At 37.1% G+C, this 23,622-nt stretch overlaps 1 protein-coding gene across 1 annotated transcript in view; it reads left to right on the top strand.

Moving 5' to 3' along the window:
- Window positions 1-20,208: 20,208 nt before the first annotated feature.
- LOC150082146 (xylosyl- and glucuronyltransferase LARGE1-like) overlaps window positions 20,209-23,622 on the top strand; it is a 137,060-nt gene continuing 133,646 nt past the window's right edge. Inside the window, exon 1 of the mRNA XM_090380011.1 lies at window positions 20,209-20,282. The gene's annotated coding sequence lies outside the window, so the exon portion shown is untranslated. The remainder of the gene's footprint in view (window positions 20,283-23,622) is intronic.

Here is a 23,622-nt window from a genome sequence, read left to right as displayed (position 1 = left end):
ATATTGCGCCATCTACGCTTTTCCTACAAGCGAAAAGCATAATTTGTATTTTTAGGAAAATATAAAGAATAATAATAATAATAAAAAAAAAACATATGCGCGTATTTGGGGTACCAAATGAGAGAAAGCGTTAAATAGAATTTTGAAAAAGGTGGAAATGCTACTTTAAAATACAGTAGTAGTGTGAACATTAACGGCAGAAGTTTTCAAGAGTCTCTAGAGTGAAAATTTACTTTCTGCATTATGTAAATTGGATGTAAATTTTATTTACCGAGCCAAAATCTGAATTTTTAAGAATGACGAAGTATTATCAGAGAAGGAATTCAACATATTGAACTCTTAGCACTAAGGAACTCTTAGAGTACTGAAAAGTTTTTTTCATAACTTATTAGTACGTTTATGTCGAATATTCTGACATATAGGGATTAGTATAAAATGTCAAGTTTAGAAACAAACTTATCCATTGCATGGTATGGATTTCTCTGTTTGGTTTCACTTAACCAGATTGATAAAACTGTTGCAAAGGAAATGTTATCTGGCTTTGTATAAAGTTTTACTTATTGTGTTTATCGAAATCTTTACAATGCTTTGTCAGAGATGGACCATCCACTGTTATTATTGTGCAACTCGCGTCAAAGTTGATTTTAATATATAGATCCTGTCTCCTGAGATTTTTTCATACAGGACTGTTCAACTGAAAATAGCTTCGGAGAAGTTTGCTGTTTACTGCTTTATGTAAACACAAGACAATAAACAGTATAAAGTTAAAGTAAGGAATGCATTTTGTACTATCCTCCGGATTTATTGTAAGTTTGACTGCATCTGTTTGACTTAATTCATTTGAAGCTTTCGAAAGCTGCACATATGACTGATTTGTAGTTTCCTAATAACTATCTAGCTTAAGAGTTCCCCGGTATCATTTTACATAGGTTATTGTATACAGATGTGCACATTTGTAAACATGTTTACGCCGTTCTCTATTAGTGATTTCATTAATGGAGATTGGTTTTTTATTTGTATAAAATGTTGGTGGATACATTAGATTATATATACGAGGATCATACCGACAGTGATGTCTGTAACTTCTAAAATATAAAATACCAAATCTGAGATGTACAAGTGAGTGTCGTAATGAGACAAAGTTTTACCAATTCTTACACACTTACATCATATGCTCCCTAAATGTTGTGAGCTTTGAAATAATGGTAAATGGTGATACTTAAAGTAGATACACCAATATAAAATTTAAATAAATTCCTAATTTATATGAATCTTCATAAACAGCAATGGTCATGAAATGGAGTGTTTTTGTCCAAGGGGTAATACGTGAAAATATTTAATGTATTCTCTCAGTAATGCCAATCCATGGCTTGGTACTTCTGAATTTAAAACCCCTATTCTAGCTTTAATATAAAACATGAATAAGGGATTTACGGGGCCAATAGGCATTACTGTTCGCGCAACGCTTTCACTTCAGCAAGTTTGGTGCCTTCGTTCAGGCAACTTATTTTACAATTACAGTACAGTATTTGTATTCGACCTCAACCCGCCGACTAACCCCTCGAACATCTGGTCATGCAGCGGTTTACATCTGCTATTGTTATCAGAAGTTCAAGCTCTTGGAGTTTCCTGAAAGCTTTGTTTAAACATCATCTTGCACACTATATTCGTGGAGAGACCGGACTACTCTCCCCGGGACATTTCCTGGTTACGTTACCGATCGTTATATCCCGCTGGGGAGCCTGCTGTTCTTATATAAATGAAGAAGCATCGAAAGTTCACTGTCCCATGCACTGAAAACAGGTGTTTTCTAACGCCAGACTTTATCCATGATTCATTGTTGTCTTCTGAAAAAGGTTTGGGATTCTTCTTATAGGCAATCTGGAAGCAGTCTCAAACCGATAGTCTTTTGACATGAACTTAATAAACACCGTATTATTTCCTACAAGTATGTAATTGAACGTATCAGCCCTTTTTTACTCTACTTGAAGTTATACATTTAGCATTAGCAATGCAGACATATTTTTAAATGAAGGGACTTTACTGTTTCTCATAATAATGCAATTCATATCTGAAGCGCTCATTTTGATAAGTTCATTATCAAAATGATCCCTGACTGGATCATTACAGTCAGGATGGACCTAAAATGCAGCCAATCGCCCTGTTCTCGGATGAGCGTATTTCAGATATGTGACACAAGCATCAGTTTTTTTTATGTGAATTATTTTCTTCATCCTAAGGGAGCCAAAAAATCTTGGGCCGACATTGACTGCACAAGTAGTCGCTGTTCCTTAATTTCCTTAACCTGTCTGAACTGACTGAATCTCAGTGTGAGATTGGTATAAATTAAGAAATGTCTTATAAAGGGCCTCTGATGTCTTGGTCATCTTTTGTCATTATGGAGTAGATCCATACAATGCTGGATATGCAGAGGGGTCTCAGATTTTAGTGTATCTCCGAAATTACTCTATGTAAGTATACGGATTATGCTCGTTGTTCAAGGTAGAGTCAAGGCATAAAGTGTTTAGACATGTCTCACCTTTATCTCCGCCTTGTAGATTGTTCACTCGTTTATGACAACATTATTGTCAGCCTCTGCAATGGGCCGTACACAAGTTTTTGACTGACACCATCGTTTCAAAAAGCACGGCAAGTGTACAGCAAAACGAAGGCCACATTGCTAATATTTTTGAATGCGAGGACATTGTGATAAGCTCCAGAGGAACAAACAGTTAATAAAGAGTTCTACATTGAAGTTCTGAGACCTTTACACGTTGCGGTTAGAATAAAAAATACCCGAAAAGTGGAACTTCAAAGAGTGGCTGCTTCACCACGTTAATGAGTCTTCGCATTCTTCGTTATACAGAATTTTTTCGATCAAGTCTAGCAAACCGTATTCATCAGATATGGCTCTATTTGACTTCTTTTGTTTCTTAGACTGAAAAAACCGTGAGAAAACGTCGGTAATGTTGGCGATTTCGAAATAGGTTTTACAGAAGTGCTTCCAAGAGTGGGAATATCGTTAGGCTAACCTCAGGAGAACTCTATTTCGAAGGGAATTAAGTATGCTTCGTGTCACTATATCGTTAGCAATCTGGGTACTCTTTCGAAAGACCGTAATATAGAATTGTGCATTTTTATAGCATATAGCAGCAAAAAAGTATTTCCTTAGAACTCCGAAAGTATGTCTGCTACTGGACCCACTAAGAACTTGTGGAATTCTTTATGACTTTTTTTTTTTCTTATCTGTTTTCTTTACAAAAAAACAGACGGCAGTAGTCTTTAAATAAGGCAGCTTGTTATGTCTACCAAAGAAATTCTGATTTTTAAGCTGTTTCCATCAAAGCGTAAACCACATTTCTTATCGTACTTTTGTGCTGTTCGAAGCCATATTTATAAGTACCTTGATAATGTTACTTCAGCTTTGTTGACTTCTCTGCAGTTCGTATTTGCAATGCGTTGTCACTCATATTACTCCTTTCAGATGTTTCATGGATGGATTCGGGTCACTCAGAATGAAATCACAGTAGTTCCTCTCTTTTTATACCCCAGTGCATTTACTGCTAGCATTTTTCCATTTCCTCGCCTGTTTTCTCTGTGACATGCGGTTTGCGGAATCTGTTTTCGTTTAGTATCCCTTGTTGCTCAGCTCGGGTACATTATCCCAAGGGACTGTACGATATCATTGCTGGTCGAATCAGAAATCCCCAAACTCCCTCTACAGTCGAAGAGAGCGACCATTTTCAGTCACAATACGATAAGATATCGGCGAAAAATTGGTTTCTTCTTTTGTTCCGATAACTGCTGACAAGCTGCCAACAGTCACAAAGTGTTAACTACCTTTGGCAAGTGTTTTATGTCTGCACCTACTTCCCGTTGGCTGCGTAAATTATGTGCTCGTGCCTCACAATCACCGTCACCTGACATAGCGACAAGACGGAAATTTGTGGACTGATTACAGGAACAGCTATGTGGGTGGGGGGGGGGAGAGAAGGAAGAGTACCCGAAACTTTCATTACTCAATGTACACGCATGTTGAGAGACGGGAGTATTGTCACCGAAGTTTAAGCAGTTGATTGCAGTGCTACACACGCATGCGTACTTCCTCCTTTACTGACTAATTTAGTTTTATTCAGAGCTGTAGAGATAGCTTCATTTTGGAACGTTTCGTTCTAGATCATTTATCTCGAATTCTTTCATCTACTTATTAACCAGGTGCCTTCCTGGCAGCCTGTTTGGAAAATTTTACGTCAGGATGAATCATAACACCTAAGTTTTTTTTGTTTTTTTTTTATCTTTAACCACTTTTAGCTCTTTTTCTCTTAGCCGATACGTGACTCCAGAATATCTGACTTTTTTTGAGGCCTCTTTAATTTTAATACATCACTCTCCTTTTTAGGCCACAAATTGTGGGAGGAGGTAAAGAGAGGTAATTGAAAGAGAACAAGCTGTTTGATCGATAATACACAGTGATTCAAAGAGTTTCAAGAATTCGTAGATAGAAACATTGGCATTGATTACTGTTGGGAGATACACAGATGAACCGAGCATATCTATCCCGCAGTCCTTCAATATGAGCCCGACTAGTCAGACAGTAATTCTATAGCCCATTTTTGTTCATACTACTGCCTTAGTGGTTCTTTCTTTCTTTCTTTCAGTTCAGGAACATCCTCAAGGCTCGTTATAATCACTGTCCTTCCACACTGTAGAAAAGACCTTGGTTCGAATTCCGTTAATGATGTTAGCAACTTTTATGTTTTTTTTTTTTCCCCCCACACCGTGGCCGAACTAGTCTGTCTCGGGTGAGGGTAGCAAGCTATTTTCTCCCAGAAACTCGTCTGTCCAGAAAACATGCAAACCGATCAACACACGTAATTCACAAGAATATGAAGTATTTGTATGAGTAATCCTAAATTGAAAACGTTTTTTTTCTCCCCCCAGTTCAGGAATGTCTGTTGCCAATAGTGACAAAAACGTGTCACCTTTACATCAAGCATGTTAAACTTGCAGTCCGATGTTATTATTATTATTATTATTATTATTATTAACAGCTACAAAACAGCAAACAACGTGCCTGAGGGTGCAGCTACAAAGAATTATTACATAGCTTCAAAAAGCTTGGAGTATACATTTCCCAAAGTAAAGAAAAAAGTATATGTACAGATAAAATAAACTAAATAAATAAAAGGACTCATCCGTCCTATTTAAGTGAACAGGCAGAGCACTGGTATTTCTTCACACACAATCAGAGTCTTAGAACTTAAAAGAAGAGTCTATTTTAAGTCAGGTACCGGATGAGGTTAGCAATTTCAGTTGCCTCTTGAAGTGTCCGGGGGTACCAAATATCTCAATATTTGCTTTGTTCATTGATCTTGCAGTCCTGTTGTAGAAGTTGTAGTATCCATAATTTGTTCTCGCATAGGATGGTTTCAGCAGTGGATGGTTTCTTAGCGCTCTTGTCGGAGCGTTGAAATTTATTTGTGAGACGAGATGAGGGCAATTCAGGGTACCATTTAATAGTTGGTTAAGAAGGAGTAAATCGGCTTTATCTCTTCTTTTTTCCAGCGTTTCGAGTCCAAAGAATACACACCACTCTTGGTAGGATTTCTCATAGTATTCAAGGCCACTTTTAAAGCAAACGTACTGGATTGCTCTCTTTTGAATATTTTCAATTTCTAATTTTTGGTACGCAACATGTGGGGACCAGACCTGTGAGGCAAATTCTAGGGCTGGCCTAACATAGATTTTGTAAAGAAAGATGAAAAGTGACAACTGATTGAAGTCTCGGTTAATTCTTTTCAGGAAACCTAGTTTTTTGCTAGCTGCCTTTACAATGTTAGAGACATGGACATCAAAGGAAAATGATTCTTTAATGAAGATACCTAAATTTTTGGCTGTACTAACTTTTTTGATTGCCTTGTTTTTGATACAATAAGAAAAATTAAGTTTGTTTTTCTTGTGTGCATTAGCAAAGCTCATCAGCTCACACTTGTTTTCATTGACTGCCATTTTGTTCTCCTTCAGCCACTGAATAACTCGTTGAAGAGCTTCGTTTAGGATGATGCAGTCATTGGTACTGCGAATTGCTTTATAGATTTTTATGTCGTCTGCAAATACGTTGATTTTGATTTGGTAGGCTCCAAGGGTGCTTGGCAGGTCGTTGATGTAGATAAGAAATAATAGCGGGCCTAAGGATGAACCCTGTGGGACACCAATTTCAGGACTGAAAGGATATGAGGTTTTACCTTTAAATGTCACGGACATTTCTCTACCTTCCAAGTAGTTTTCAATCCAGTTTAGTGCTTGTCCTCTGAGACCATAGTGATGCAGTTTGTTGATTAGTCTCTGATGGACTACCTTGTCGAAGGCATTGCTTAAGTCAAGGAAGATGGAGTCGACTTGTTTTCCTTCGTCAAGCGCCTGGGATATGTTCGAAACAAACGAGATCATATCTGTGCAGGTGGATCGACCCTTGATAAATCCGTGAGAGTAATCTGACAAATTAAGTTTCATAAAGTTAAATAGCTGCTTCATTACAATGGATTCAATTATCTTTGAGAGTGTATTCAATTGACAAACTGGTCTGTAATTGTTGGGTGAGGATGGGTCTCCTTTTTTGTAAAGAGGGGTAACAATGGCCTTTTTCAGTTGAACTGGATAGATTCCACTCTCAAATACCAATTTTATTAAGTGAAGTAATGGCTTTATAAGTGTAGTTCCACATTTTTTCCATAAGACAGTAGGGATACCGTCCGGGCCTCGTGTGAGATCCTTTTTCATACTGTGGATTGTACTCAATAATTCTGCTTGGTTTATTTCAAATACTGTTAGGGTATCAATGTAGTTGAGAGGAAAATTTTCGTTACCTTCCATCCCGTCATCTGCTGTATCTGTTTTGTAAATTTCTTCAAAGCTGCTAGCAAGGTAGTCTGCCTCAGACAAAGATGACAATTCACTGGGAATATCTAGCGTGTTTACAGCCGCATTTTGATTTTTTGCTTTGAAATAGCTGAATATAGGCTTCATATCTTTTGCCTCGAAGACTCTTCTTTCGACAAAGCACAGGTATTTGTTGTAGTCCTGTTTTAATGTCGTTTTAACCTGTCTTCTTAAGGAGGAATATTTATTGTAAAGGCATATTTCTTTATTTGTCTTAAACCTACTATGCATTTTTCGTTTTTTTGCCAGTAGGGATTTTAGTTCCTTAGAGAACCAGTGTGGGTAATTTTTATCAGGAACACTATAGCATGGAACAAGATTGTTAGTTACTTCATTAATGATTTGGTAAAAGCAGTCCAGTGCTTCTTGAGGATCATTGATTTTTAATAGTAATTCCCAATTACAGTTTTTAAATGCATAATTCATATCAGGCCATTTCACTTTATTGAAATTGAGCTTCTGTTTTTGTTCTAAATCCGTATTTTTAACTGATCTCTTCTTGATGGAAAAAGCCACAGGAATGTGATCTGATTTGAAAAGATTAGTTGGCTTAAAGACCACCAAAGGAAAGTTGGTGAAGACTAAATCCAAGTAGTTTTCATTTCTAGTTGGAAATTCACAGATCTGATTCAAATTTAGAGAGATGAAAATTTTTTGAAATCTACCCTTAAGTGTCCAGACATTAGTTGGATTGGCATTACATCCATTATAGGCATGTGGCATATTAAAGTCCCCTAAAACAATTAAATGGTCTATTCCCAGATGTTGATCAAGAATTTGGTCGATAGTGATCTCAAATTCCGTCATAAGAGTGTTATCTACAGGTGGTGGAAGGTAGACAAGCATAACATAGCAGCTATAAGAGCCACTGCCCAGTTGGAGAAAAATTCCTTCAATGTTAGCCAAGACTTTGATTTTTGAGATAGGAATCTCTTTTTGGCAGACGATCATGAGTCCGCCACCTCTCTTATCCAGTCTATCCCTACGAATAACAACAAAGCCCGGTGGGACCAATTCACTGTCCTTAACATCCTGAGTGAGCCATGTTTCCACTAAAAAGTAGATGTCGTAGTCTTCTTGTAATATAAGGGAATAGGTGTCTTTATAGTTGCTATTGTTTAGACATTGCACGTTTTGATAGTAACATAGCAAATCATCTTGTAAATTATTCTTATTTTGCCGAACTGGAATCCTATTTTCCTGTGTTTTCTTGATTGTCTGTAGTTGCTATTTATTTCCGTTTTCAATATTCGTAGGTGAGGATGGGTTTGTTGATTTTGTCCTTGTACTTACATTCTTGAGGAAAGGCAGTATCAGTGTTCCTTCGGTCCAGTTGTTAGTGTCCAGAATTCTTGCTTCGTTGTCCTCACTATATGAAACTTTAAAGGATGAGTACTCCTGTGGAAACCTTGCTTTCAGTTTGGTTACCTGAACATTTGACTTACAAAAGCTGTTAACGTATTCTTGTAATTCTCTTTCAGTTGTGTCCGGGGCCAACCTTGAAACAAATATAGCCTTGAGCTTTGGAATAACTTTAAGCTTTTTGTTTTTTGAAGCCCCGATTAGTAGCTGAGGATTCGGATTCCGGTTTTTCTTTCTGCTAGAGTAAATTCTTTCAATTTTGTCTGTGTTATCCGCTTCCTCCTTGTCGCCGCCATTTTCCATATCCCTTTTTAATATTTGGGCATAAGTATGCTTTGTCTGTGCCTTGGCTGTATACGTTTCTTTCGTGTCGGTGTGTGCATCAATCTTTTTTTCATATTTATTAACATTCTCTGAGATTTGAGTCTTGTTTCGGTGAGTTACACTTTCCAACCGACGTCCTTTGTTTTTGCTGGTTTTGCATGTTTCTATGGTTGGGTGTTCAGCTTGTGTTACTCTTAATTGAGTTGGTCCTTTATCGTTTCTCTTCTTCCGTTTTGCACCTAACGTTAGTTCATCCTCTGTTTGGTTACACTTATGCTCATAGAGTTTCACCCCTGATTCAGGGATTTGAGTGCTTGCATTTTTTTTTACGGTATTTAAGGCGGATTTGTTGTTTTCTCTTAGTAATTCCAAAGGTATTTGATAGGAGCCGATAATCGGTGGATCGTTATCATCATTAGAAATTTGGCCGTCGCCTGCGAGCGAAATTTCTTGATCTTTTAGGCCAGATTCTCTGCTAGTTAACGGCATCTTGCGTGGTTCGACAGGATTTGTGTTTTTGAAACAATTCGACTCAGGCGAGCAACGAATTGTATCATCGATATCAGCGTAATCACTCGATGCAGCTTTCGGGGTCTCTCCCGAGTTGTAGTTTGTTGGTAGTTTCGTGTGTTGTCTTGTAGTGTTAGTTAGCAAATTCTTTAATTCAAGATTGCGCTTTTTACAATCGGAAAGTTCATGTATCACACCTTGCAACTTTTCGTATAGCGTGTCAAACCCATTTGTCATAGATTTTTGATAAATAAATATCTCGGACCATTTGTCGTATAATTCACTAATCTGGTTTGCAAGATATTGTCCCTGTGACTGTAGATCTCTCTTGAGCTCTTTAAAGTTAGTGACGAAAGCGAGAAACTCCTGTTCGATATTAAAATTTAAGTCGAACCCTGGCGTTGGTGCATTATTCAGCATCGAGTATGGCAAGGAGAAGGAGCTGTGCATGCCATTTGAGAAGGCTGGGTAGGTATCAAGTTGAGTCTCGTTAATAGACATTTCTTGATATTCTTTACTACTTGTATTATCTTGCGCGAGCTTACAAATAATACATCTAAAGCGTGCCTTAGCCTGTGACGACATTTTTTTGTGATATTTAATCTTATTACAACAAGGTTCTACTGCTCCACTGCAAGAACTACAAATCAGGAAGTCTTCAACTTGATCGTTGCATATTGAGCAAATCTTGAGTTTCTCCATAGTATGAAAATACTGTATGTGAAAACAAAATCACGTGAAAAAGTCTTAAACAATATTTGCCGTGACCTTTGGGATTGTCCCCTAACAATTAAAGAGCGCCGTTGCAACAAAGAAAGAGTTACTTACAGTAATGAAAAGGTGACCTTGGGGAGGGTGAAGTTGGTGGGGTGATGTTCCTAAGTAGATCTGTTCTAGATGAAGTAGCGGAAGGCCTGGGGGATGGAAGGACGACCTTGGTGCTGGCAAGGAATGGTGACTGGGTGTTGACGGGTATTCTTCAGTATAGGACGAGGGAAGCTGCAGGTAGAATTAACCACTTTCAAATTCATTTGGATCAGAGGAAGATGCAGATGAGTTGACACCATGAGCGGACAGCTCGTCACAAGATGAATTATTTAGTATATCATTCACGAAAATCAAATCGGTAAAACTGCACTAACCATTAACTTTAATCGGAGCCCGATTGCACACAGCCTCACACTATCCACGCAAGCGCACTATGTCCAACGACCCTCTAACGTTTGACACCCAACTTCACACACTGATAGATGAAATCACGTGTTGTCCAAGTAAATGTTCCTATTGATCTTCTTAACCATAAAGAAGGAAGGGCCATAAATTTTCTAATGTGAAATGGCCCAAAACACGTTTATATTTAGGGAGTACTACTTATGCTTGCTGAATTACCGAGGATTTTGAGTAGCCTGCTCCTGAATTGTAGTGGTTTACTTTCCTGCTCAAAATTTAAACAAAGGTCGCTGTAACCGAGTACAGAAGACTCAAATAGCAGAAGACTACTATAGAGAATTATACAAGGAGCGAGGAAATGATGCCAGCAGTGGGGAAGATGGATTGCAAAGTAGCAACACATACGACATACCCGATATTCTTCCTGATGAGGTAGAACGTGCATTGAAGAAAATGAAGAATCGGAATGCCCCGGGGGAAGATGAAGTTACTGTAGAGTTGTTAAAATTGGGAGGAAGAGACATAACACAAAAACTGTCAAGGCTCTTCACAAAGTGCATTAGAAAAGGTGTGACGCCTAAGCAATGGAATAATGCAATCATAGTTTTGCTGCATAAGAAAGGAGATAAATCAGAAATTGGAAATTATAGACCAATTAGCTTGTTATCCCACATCTACAAGTTCACAAGGGTCATTACTAACAGATTAGAAAGAATACTTGATGAGAATCAACCGAAAGAGCAAGCTGGCTTTAGGACAGGATTCTCAACTATGGATCACCTTCACGTAATATCACAGCTAATGGAGAAAGCAAATGAATATAAAACACCATTATGCCTGGCATTTGTGGATTATGAAAAGGCATTTGACCCCATACAGCATAAGGCAATGTTTCGGGCACTGGAAAGACAAGGCATAGATACCCCATATATTATGATTTTGAAGAAAATATATGTGAGTGCTACCTCCTTTATTAGACTAGACAAAGACAGTAGCAAATTTAAAATCGAGAAAGGAATTCGACAAGGAGACACAATATCTCCGAAGCTGTTTGCTGCTGCCCTTGAGGAAGCTTTCAGAAGATTAGACTGGTCGCAGAAAGGAGTCAATGTGAACGGAGAGTACCTAAACCATTTACGATTTGCAGATGACATTGTGGTCATAAGCCACGATCCCAAAGAATTAGAGGAAAATCTTAATCAGTTATGCACAGTTAGTAAGGATTTTGGACTAAAGATGAATATGACTAAAACAAAAGTAATGATGAACAAGTATGCCACGGAAAGGGAAATAATGATTGAAGGAGCAGTAATTGAAAAGGTGGAGTCATATACTTATCTGGGACAAGTTATTAGTTCTAATAATGATAAATGGCTGGAAGTCAAGAGAAGAATAAATTTTGGATGGATAGCATTCAGTGTCACATACTGAAGAGCAATATCCCAGTTTGTCTGAAACGTAAAATAATGAATCAATGTATACTCCCCACCATGACTTATGGAAGTGAAACTTGGGCACTCACCAAAAGAATGGAAGAGAAGCTGAGAACTACACAGCGAAGAATGGAAAGAATTATATTGGGAATCAGACTGTTAGATAAGAAGAGAAACACATGGATTAGGCAGCAAACTCAAGTAAAGGACATTCTTATCAAAACTAAAGAACTAAAATGGTCTTGGTCAGGACACATAGCTCGAAGACATGATGACAGATGGACTAAGAAAATAACAGAATGGTACCCAAGAGCAGCTAGAAGAAAACCTGGAAGACAAAGGCGGAGATGGATAGATGAAATTCATGAGTTTTTGGGTAGTAAATGGATGGCCGGTGCTCAAAACAGAAGGAACTGGAAAGTTGCTGGAGAGGCCTTCATCCTGCAGTGGATTGAAAATGGCTGATGATGATGATGATGATGAACCGAGTACACAAACGCCAGTGTACAATTGTACACAAGTTTGAGTTGACTGTAGTTCAACTCAAGTAGGGCGCTGTTCTTGTATTCTCTCTATTTTGTCATCTCCTCCAACCCTACATGGCCATCTCGAGTACAAACAGAAAATTTATTCTTTTATTTAAAACGTTTCTGATGAATACGCTAGACTTGTTTGAGGCGAGTCATCAATTCATGGCGACATCCATAAATAGACTTCTATAGGCTTCGCTAAACTAGGCTTCTTACGCGAGGCACTGTTTCATTAGTGGCGCGAGGCAACCAGATTTCAGATTCCTCTGCTTACACCAATTGTAGAATACTTTGCACACTAGTCTCTGAAAACCGGATAATACAACATGCATTTTCTGTGTAGAAGCTATTTTAAATATTTCTCCTGTCGAAATTCTGGCTGTGATTAAAAAAAAAAAAAAAAAAAAAAAAAGATCAAAATTCTGGAGATGGTATTACACAATTGACATAATGATTGGCCAAATTTTAGTGATATTTGTTCCATCTATTAGTAAAACTATTGTCTCAGTTATTACTACACCTGTCAAAGTTAAAATTCATTGCTACCTAGATCATTTTATATGTTTCTAAGGGAAATATTCCTGTATCTTTTTTTCCTTCACATAGTGTACTTAGATTTATCTTGAGTGAGTTTCCAGTATTAGTAATGTTGGCAGGAACATGCTGTGAATGATAAATAAGTTAGAAAGTTCATTAGGAAGTTGACCTTGATCGGTGTTTCAGTTCATTCCTCTGTTTTACGCAAGTGCAGTTACAGGGCTTACATCGGGCACGCTTAACCTGTTAATCACTATATAAGCTAAAGTAAGGTAAGCTTTTTGAACACCAGGTGTTTCCATGGAGCTACTTTCAGGTTCGCACCAATGGTTATCTTTTAGATTGTGATGTAGTTTCATACATCTTAGTATCCAGTATTCATTCGGATGATTATATCGCCAACGTATACAGAGATATATTTAAACCTAATGGACAACAATCTATAGGAGAATGTTACATCAACTATTCTCCTTAATATACAGAATATATAAAGTGGTGGACAAAATAATGGAAACACCTGTGATAAGAGTTACAGGTATGTACTAATATGGTGTTGACCACCCACTGCTTTTAAAACAGCTTGTATGCTACGTGGAATAAATTCATATAAATCTTGAACTATCTTAAGATGAATATTGGACCATTCTTCATGAAGGAATTAAACTCCTTGAGTGACGAAGGTGGAAGAAATCTGCTTCTCACTTTCCTTTCCAAATATGCCTACAGTGGCTTAATAACGTTAAGTCTGGTGATTGTGCGGGCCATGAGAGACGCTTAGCCTCAGTTTCCTTCTCCTCAAACCAAGGTTGGACACAATCTGGCTGTGTGTATTGAAACATACATTTTGAAACATGGGATGAATCTGGTCACTAAGATTATCGAGGTAATTAGTGGCAGTAATTGGCTCGTTCAGGGTGATAATAGAACCTAAAGAATAAGAAGAAATTGCTGCTCAAACCATTATTGATCCTCCTCCTCCATATTTTACTGTCGCCACAAGACAGTCGAGATGGTGCACTTCCTTTGGTATTCGCCAAACGCAAACTCTCCCTGATGGAAAAAAAATGTGAATGAAGATTCGTCTGAAAATATGATATGTTTCCAATCATCAAGTATCCAGTTTTTGTGCTTCTTACACCATTGTATCTTCTCTCTAGCATTATCATAAGTAACGAGTGGCTTGGCAGTAGCAGCTCTACCATAAATTTCAGCTTTATGAAGTTCTTGCCAAACTGTTTTGTTTTAAATTGGATTGCTTCATGGTATTACCAGCAAGAAATAAACAAAAAGAATCATCACTGCTTGTTCATAAATACATCCTACAGCCATTATAAAAACTACTACTGTACTTTCATATTAGATGTTTCTATTATTTTCTCTACTTCTGCATATATATTATACAGAATGTACAAATAAACATAATTTACTGACTTTTAATTATTCCAACTCGCATTTTAAATGATTCAGTCGTACTGCTTACCTAGCAATTAGGTTAGGAATCGCTATGCTCTTTGTATTCATAAAAACATTGAAGTCTTAAAATATTACACGTAGACTCTAAAATGGTATGCATGCTTTCTAACTTATTTTTATACTTTACTATGTGTGGTTATTCATTTTCAGTGAAGGATACTTAATACTTATTACGGAACAGTTTGTTGAAGAAACTCCACCCTTGTGGTGTTCACACATTCTCATGGTGTTGCTGCTTTAAATTTGCTTAGACAAGAAACATTAAGTTAAATTTGGCGTTGCTGTCGTAGTAAATGATGGAGGAGGCAAAGCTCTGTATCTATCCAACGTGATGTGAATATATTTGTGTTTCAGTAGGAGATGTTTGAAACTTCCTTGCGTGATGAGAATCGCTTTTTTTTATTTATTTAGGGAAGCGAAAAGACATTGTATGTGCCATAGTTCATTCAAAATGTTTGTCAAGACTTCTGCAGTTATCATTTATTCTCTGGATTAGTGAAGTTATTGGTATTAAAATGACATAAGGATGTATGAAAGCGAACTTAGTCTGCATCTACCAGAAGGAAAAAAAAATCGTCAGAAAGTGGCTATCCAATTCTTCCTTGAATTTTGCCAAAATCTCCTGCCTGAGCCGCCCTTGCAAGCAACTTATTCCAAACTTTCACAAAATGCTACCCGAAATTAAACTTCATAATGTATAGTCTATTGTTCTTTCCTAAGATTTTATAATTGTGCCCTCTGGTTCGTGTCCTACTCACCAGTAGGACATTTTATTAATCCCCTCTGGAGCTTATACACGCCAGTCAAATTGCTTTTCCCCACAAAGTGTCTAGTTGCCAAGCTCTGCAGGACCACATTTGAGCTGTCCCGCATAAGAATAATGCTTAGCCCCCATGTTCACCTTCTCTAGAAGTTTACTATCATTCTTCAGATGCGGCTTTCAGACCTGGATATATTATCCCAAGTGTGGCCGCTTCATTGTCTTATACAGAGGGTAATGATCTCTTCTCAACTTGAAAATTCTGATAAATCATAGACCACCATGTGTTCTTGTTACTTGCTTGCACTGCTTGTTGAACTTCATATCTTTCTGTATCGGAATCTCCAATTCTTTATATCCTGGACATCCTTTAATTCCTCTCCCCAATCTATAAACTGCTCCTAGGATTTCCGTTTCCTATGAGCAATACTTTGTGTTTGGCAGCATTAGGCTTTAGCCACCATTTTTCAGACCATGCTCGCAGTCAGTCCAAACACTATTGAGGCAGCATAGCCTGTTTCTGTTCGTTAACCACCTTCCAACCTTTAAGTCATCAGCAGATTTTGACAACTTCCTCTGTATTCTGTCACCAATATCATTTAGGATGATATGAAACAAGAATGGCCCGAGCACTGATCCCTGAGAGACCCTACTTGTTAATTCAGTTTCCTTTGAAGAATACATTTATGATCACTTTCACTCTCCAATCCTTCGACTAACCCTGTGTTTTCTTCTCGACCTGTTATAATTTTCACAATAACCTCGCATGCCATCGACGGGGACCTCCAAGAAGTGGTCAATAATAAAAAATTCAGGAAGGGTATCCTCGTCGAACTGAAAATGTAAAACTGCGCCTTGTTAATAATCTGATTTATCTTTTTTTCTCATGTGTATCTCTTTTGTAAATATGTTTTGTTAACCCCTGGCACCACCATGCCGTGACGGGACTAATTGTATGTCTATCATTGCTGCAATTAAAGATTCTATTCAATTCTATTCTATAAGGAATGTTATCAAAAATCAGAAGCCTTACTAAAATTCAGATACTATTCTTGTAGAAATGGTCCTGTATTGCTTCTTTAACCATGAATTCGATAATCTTACCAACCATAGAAGTCAAACTGTTCCTATAACTGGCCCTGAATCTAATGTTCGTAATTACGTCGTTCTATGCTTTTTTTTTTTTACACCACAAAAGATCAAACCTTTTCGCAGATTTTATTAGACCATCGGAAAACCACACACAATTTAGAAGTTTATAAAATTATATTAATTTCTACGCAACGTGATCGTCCATTGCGGGTCCCTTGTGCATAATTTTAATCCTAAAATTTTTTTCTGGATTTCTGAAGCGTCATGAAATCTTACCCTTTGAGTGCAAATTTTAGTTTCAAGAACATATCATAAGAAATTGAATCTAGAGAACGCAGAGGGTGTGCGAGCCCACAGCTGTGTTGTTAATAATCAGAAATTGTTGCATCTTCATGCTGGCATTAGCAGAAGCGTTGATGTGATGCACCAACTAGTCTCAGCTCGACATTTTTCAGAAAGTTTTCATCGGATATTTCCTACAGGCTATAGAACTTGCAGAAATGCTGATTGACAGTTGGACTCAGTGGACTCTTGAAATAATGAAGTTGCTTTGTTCTGTCTATGAGAAGCAAGAAACTTTTTAAATATTGCCCCTAAGTGGGTCATACACTTAGGGGCACTGATCCACTTCTGGAGACTGGCTGTATGTAACTCTGGTGAGAGTTACATACAGCCAGTCTTTTCTACCATATGAGCACACAAGGTATTGAGCTCGACTTATCATTTTTTTAATATTGATAATAGAGTGGCACATAAACAACCGATCTGTACGTGATGACATTTCAACTTCAATGAGAATCCCTAGGTCGACGATTGGTGATGTGATCAAATGGAAGCGGACTGGTGCTGAAACCGTCAGGAACCCGGAAAACCTCTGAAGTTGAAGGAACATGACAAGAGAGCCCTGAAAGGATCGTCCATTGGAGCACTGTAGGCCGACGTTGTCCGAGCACAAACAGTCCCTCAGTGAGGAACTTTCTTCTGGGACAACGATCATTTCGATTGGGACACGTCAGCCCTATACAATGCGCAGGGAGCTGCATGATATCGGTTACTACTGTCGTGTAGCTTTTATAAAATCTAAAGGTTTCAGCGTACAGGTGTCTGCATATTAATGGCAAGGCGGTATTTATTAAATAAAATACAGTAGTTGTTGAAAATTGCTGTAATTTTTTTGTTATAAAAAAAAAACAATAGCGAAGCATAAAAATTCGAAGTGAACTTTAAAACTAAATCAGTTAAGTAATTGGTGAGTTTTTTTTGTTTTTTTTTTTTGTCTCCAGAAAATTATATTTTAATTTCTATGTGATACAATATTTCCCCCTTTGATTAAATCATCTTTCGCCCTCTGGTGCACAAAAATCTATAGTTTCTTACCAGTATTTTCTTTCCAATTATTGTAATTCGATTAATTCTTTGATGATCATGGTTGGCATCTACAGCGTTATTGTATACCCACGATAGTTTTGTTTATTAATTGAAAAATAGGGATAAAACCTGAAACGTGAAATGTAGATATAAAGAAGTGATACAAGAGTTCATCTGTATTAATGCAAACAAATTGAAAAGAGTGTTTAAGACATGAAAATAATTTATCAATGTTTTAGAAATCTCTTGCGTTTTAAATTAGTAAGAGTACTAGGTGGAAGCAGCTAGATAAGCGTTATTAATTGCACTATATATACGCACTCTGTTGGAACTGGTGCAGAGAAGAGCAACAAGATTAGTCAGGTGGCACAAAAGGGTACTCTTAATAGGAATATACTTCAGTTCTGCAAATTGCAGCGTCTGAAAACTAGGCATCTGCGAGATCTGATTGAAATGTTTAAGGCTTTAGGTGTATTAAGTAAACTAAATGCTGATGGATCTCTTTCTCAAACAACACACAAAGGGGACATAACTTTAAATTGAAAAAGGTTAGTTGAAAGATAGATGTGCGAAAATTTGCTTCCAGCTAGAGTCTGATTGATTGCTTAAATGAACTTCCATCTGGTGTTATGGAAGTGGGTAGTTTGAATATATTTAAGGAAGAATTAGACAAATTATTAGAGGGGATGGAACAAGTGAGATGGATAGGGTCCCTTTTGTTTTTTGGCTAATTCCATATAGGCTTGTTTCCTCGAATCATTTGCCACTATTAATACTAATTAAAGCTAAGTATCGTACGTATCGGGTTGGCGGGGGGGGGGTCTTTATCTAAATAAATTTATTTTAAACTGGGAGACGATAAATGTCTAGTAAATTCCCGTATTTATCCTGGGTATTTTGAAATCAGTTTCCGCAAATAAATAGTGGAAGGTTTGATGGCGAAGTTAATTATTTCAAAAATAAATGGAAATTTATTCGAGGTTGTTAGGGAAACAGCAACACGAAATATTTATAAAGCTGATGATAATTGCTTTTATTGAAGTAATTTTGATTTCAAGTAGACATGAAAGTAGTAAGGGGGAGCATGGCGACCAGGCTTTTGAGTTGTTGTTTTTTATAGAACGCCTCCTGTATTCTGTTTCTTTAATTTCAAATGTTTGGTTAAAGGGGGGGGGGGTTGCATATGTCCTCTCTGCCCACCCCTGAATACGCCTCTGCAAGTAGATATATATTTTTATTAATCTTTTTTTACATTTATCTTATATTTTATTCTCCTATTCTTCTGTTTAACCTTTCTGTATGTTAAATACGTAATCATTACAGAGAGAGAGAGAGGTGTGTGGGGGGGGGGGGTTATTTAACGTGACATAATAAATACAGTATATATTCTTTATACTTCTACGTATCTATGTACCTACATTATGCACATAGTCAAATTATTCTAATTGTTCTAATTTTACTATATCTGATTACCGGAATTATACTATATGTGTAATGCAGGTAATCAGATTAGTACAAATTGACTAATTACATTAAAAACACTCTTTTAACTCACCATTACTGTGTATATGCAAATATATATATACGTAGTCAAATTATGCTAATTTGACTACTCGAGCAAATGTAGCTACTCAGATTATGCTAATTTGACTAGCTACATTAAAAAAATTGCTTTGTTAGGTTTTTCGATACGTAATGCGCCTTTTGTTTTCATCATGTCCGTACGTCCGTTTGCATGTAACAATTGGACTTCCAGCGAACGGATTTTCATGAAATTTTGTATTTGGCTCTTTTATAAAGATTTATCAAAGCCTTTTCAAATTTCATTAAATTAAGATTAATAAAAATGGGGCAATTATTTTTATTATTATTTATTTATTTTTAATTGTAATTTTTATTTTATTTAATTTATTTATTATTATTATTTTTTTTGTTCTCATGTAATAAGTAGATTATTGTAGATTCAAGTGGACCATCGGACCAATAAAAACCCGACAGTTATTATTTCTTTGTCTGTCCGTCCGCATGTAACAACTCGGCTCGTAGTGGATGGATTTTCATGAAGTTTTATATTTGGGCCTTTCAGAAAGATTGCTGACATTTCTCAAATATCATTAACATTGACTAATATAAATCCCACAATTATTATTGATTTTTTCCATCCATATCACATAGGCTATCCATATACTGTACTGTATATTGTAACTGATGCACTGGATATTGTTTGTTGCCATGCGCTTGTTGGGGGAATGAGTGGGCAATGCGATAGATGCGCAAAATTGAAATTTTCTTGGTTTGCGCATAACTTGCCAATAGGTGAGGACGTAATAGTATTGTTAGTTTTTTTTTTTTTTTTTTTTTCTCCATAAATAGCGAGAGTGCCTGTGTCAGAAGGAATATTTAGTAATAAACTGTATAAAAGGAAACTGAAATTTGTCCATTGTCCTAGAAGTTTTTCCGAAGACGCGTTAGGTAAGTCCATCATGATTTCTTTGTAAACATCTGATACATGAGAAGATCCATTGACATGCGCTCTTGGCTAACGGTGCTTTTTCCGGTTTTCATTCGCATACTCAGAATCCTGAGTAGATTAAGGAAGGGCTCCGAGCTAAGATTTGTTTACGTTGACTGTCGGCTTTCATATTTCTTTCTTGTCTTTTTTCGGCCCTTACTCTTTCTTTTTAATGCTTTCCTTCTTCTCTTTCTAGGTCATGGTCCCGCTGAGCAGAGGCCCACTGTCTTGCTACGCACGTGTTGAGCGACACAAGGACAGTATATTTTTAGGTCTTTATTTTTTATTTTTTTTTTTTTGTGTCAACGCCATTTTTTGTTGTTTTTCTGTACTATTACTTGTGCTGCTAGTTTCAGTGCACGTTCAAATGGATGCCACATGTGGGATTATAAACTTGGCGTCGTTGGAAAATTCGCCCTTAGGAGGTCCTGGAAAAGGCACCTGGGGTATTGACACGACCTTCCTCTGACAGTAAAAAGACTTTGGGCTAAAGAGTGTCTGGCGTAATTCATTAGCTGCATATTTTATTATTCTTCCTCAGAACTTCTGAACCTTTATTCTTAAAAAAAGAAAGAATGAAAGTCCATCATTATGAGTACCATCGAATGATTTCCACTGCTTATTTTAGGTGGGAATCGATATTTTGGTAGTAATAACTAATAAATTGAGTTCACAACCAGCAGTTCAGCGGAAAACTCCTGCAGACTCAGCATTGCGCAGGCCCCGTATCTAGAAGGGTACCCACAATGCTAGGTCTGCCAGGGCCCTTCCAGATATGGATAATTTCATATATAATATTATAGAAAATAAAACATCTTAAAAATGCTATATAATTGTAGCTGAAATATAAAATTCCGCTTGAATGTAAGAATATTTTTTCCAAGGGTACTCCCAAATCAGTTTTGCAGGGGATCCTCTCCTGGTCGATTTTTAGGCCCTCTTTTATGCGACCCTAATGTTAAACTGCTTAAACCGGAAACTAAGACATATGATTTGTTTATTATGAATATTATTAAGTAACCTATTTATTATTATTTTTTATTATTATTATAGCTTCAACCAGGGAACAGCAGAACTTTGTTAAAAGAATGTTCTCTAACAAAAGAATTAGTTACAATGTTTGAAATTTTTCATACGTACAAGGGGGTATTAAAAAGTTTTTTTCCCCGAACCATGTTGTACGTGTCCCAAGGAGGATTTTTGATTTGGAAAATGTATTACTCCTTCTCTATGTAGTCACCACCTAAAGCAAAACATTTCTCCCATCTTTTGCGGCACTTCCTTATTCCATTTTTGTAGGTCTCACTTTGCTCTTGAAATCATGCTTCTGTCGCAGAAATTACTTTTCCATTGCCAAAAAAAAAAAAAAAAAAAAAAAAAAAAGATAATCACTTGTGGAAAGAGGAAGAAGTCAGAAGGTGCCAATTCAGATAGATAAGGCGGGTGTGCAAGGATATGAAGTCCTAACTTTCGGGCAGGATCAGTGGTTATGACAACAGTGTGGGCTGGTGCCTTATCGTGAAGCAACAACATGCCTATTGCTTCACAAAAAAAAAAAAAACAGGTCAGGTTCGCTGTCACTCTTGGCGATCAATTCAGCAGAGCAGGCCTGCTTTCTTGATTTCTGAAGACATGTGAGCAGGCGAGGAATCCATCGTGCTGAGTTATTTATATTCAAATCATTGTGTTTATGCTCGCCACTAATCCATAGCTTATCCAGTCCCAGCAGCTATCTGTTTAATTGTTATCCGGATCAGCGGTTCAGCTTTCTCCACGAATTCAGCAGTGTGAAATGCGAATGGCCGCCCACTTCTTTCCTCATCATGGACACTCTCCCAGCCGCACTTGAACTGTCTCCACTAGTGTGTTACAACGTCTTGCAATGGACAGATATCCCCATACACTGTAGCCATCTGTTCATGGATAGTCCTTGGTTTGCCTTTCAAAAACAGAAATTTGATAACGGATCGCTGTTCAACTTTATCCATGATGACGCTCTATCACACATTCAGCTCTGTAACAAAAGAAACAAGAGTTAAAGCAATGAAACTTCTGGCATGTATTACTAGATAAACAAGCAGCACAGTTAATAAAACATAACATTCATAGAACACACAGAAGAAAGTCAGGGGGAACTCTTTGATTCCCTCTCGTGGCCTCGTATACTAATTAAAACTAACAATATTTGTTTTAAATTTACTGAACTACTTTAATGTCACGGTATATATATTTTTTAACAAAATTACAGCGTATTGAGATTTTAATGTACTGACTAAATTAAAACTATTTAGAGAAATTAATTAAAATGTGATTAAGGTTTTTTGTTCTTACACAATCCTTTTTTTTTTTATATGTTCTTTTTATAAAAATCTCATTAAGTCTCAACAGTCCAAAATTGAGTTGTGCATGTTTCGCTAAAATTCTCGGTTCATCATCAGCCATTTTCAATCCACTGCAGGATGAAGACCTCTCCAGCAACTTTCCAGTTCCTTCTGTTTTGTGCAATGGCATTTACTACCCACAAACTCATGAATTTCATCTGTCCATCTCCGTCGTTGTCTTCCAGGTTTTCTTCTAGTTCCTCTTGGGTACCATTCTGTTCATCACTCATGGTACCCAAAACCAAGATTTAAATGTAAATTTGAAGTATCCTATTTACACGTGTAATTATTGTATTTATTATGCTATTTTAAATTAGGGTGTGCAAGATCATGCCGAAATTTTTAAAATGGTGTTAGTATGATATCAATTGGTATGTCCCTTTTTCAACTAAATTAATATAACGACCATCTTATGGCGCACAGTTTTTTGAAGTTCTCAGATATGGTAAGTAGACGAAATTGCAATTTCAGTTTCGATATCCTCTAATAAACTGCACGGAGAAACAGTACATTGCATACTTCGTAATGAACTACATTGTCCACCATAAAATAAATTGAAAACCTACCTTACCACTGCGGTGAGAGGCGAGGGGGGGGGGGAGAGTATATCCGACGGATCACCGAACTCAGTTTCCCATGGTTGTTAAACAGCACGGGAGAGAGAGAATCTGTAGTTTGGCAACTGAGAAAAAAGTCACTTGAATCTGATTTTAGACTCTGTAATCGGTTATCGTTCTGGCTGTTTTAAAATGGCGTCATCTTCGGTTCCATCAAAAATATTTATTATGAGTAATTAAATCTGCAGCCATTGTCAGTCCACTTTGGCATCCTAAGCAGATCATGTTGAGGAAATGCACCATAATCTTTTCCAGTGTGGGTTAGCAAATCGATCGCATTTAGCAATCACGGGCTTGAACGCCGGTCTACTCAAAGAGCGTGTGCTAATGCATTCCTGCTCCTTACCACTCGGATATGTAGGCCGTATTAGAAGTAATTATAGATACCTAATTATAGATAGAAGTAATTAAAGATGAAGATAATACAGATAAGTATTTATCAAAAGTAATTATAGATACCGATTTTCTTGAAAATTTGATATCCTGCCCTCACTATTTCGGCTTCAGTTATTCACTGACCACATCACCGACGTGAAAAAATGAAAACGCAGCCGAAGTCCAGCATGAGTCTCGTACACTGTTAATAAAATTGCGCCATTTCTGAATGCAATATG

This window comes from Mastigoproctus giganteus, chromosome 8 (genome assembly GCF_048544385.1).
Source record: "Mastigoproctus giganteus isolate SK-2022 chromosome 8, ASM4854438v1, whole genome shotgun sequence".
Classification (NCBI taxonomy): Eukaryota; Metazoa; Arthropoda; class Arachnida; order Uropygi; family Thelyphonidae; genus Mastigoproctus; species Mastigoproctus giganteus.
The sequence above is the reverse complement of the archived record's forward strand: the minus strand, read 5'-3'. Positions and strand labels throughout refer to the sequence as shown.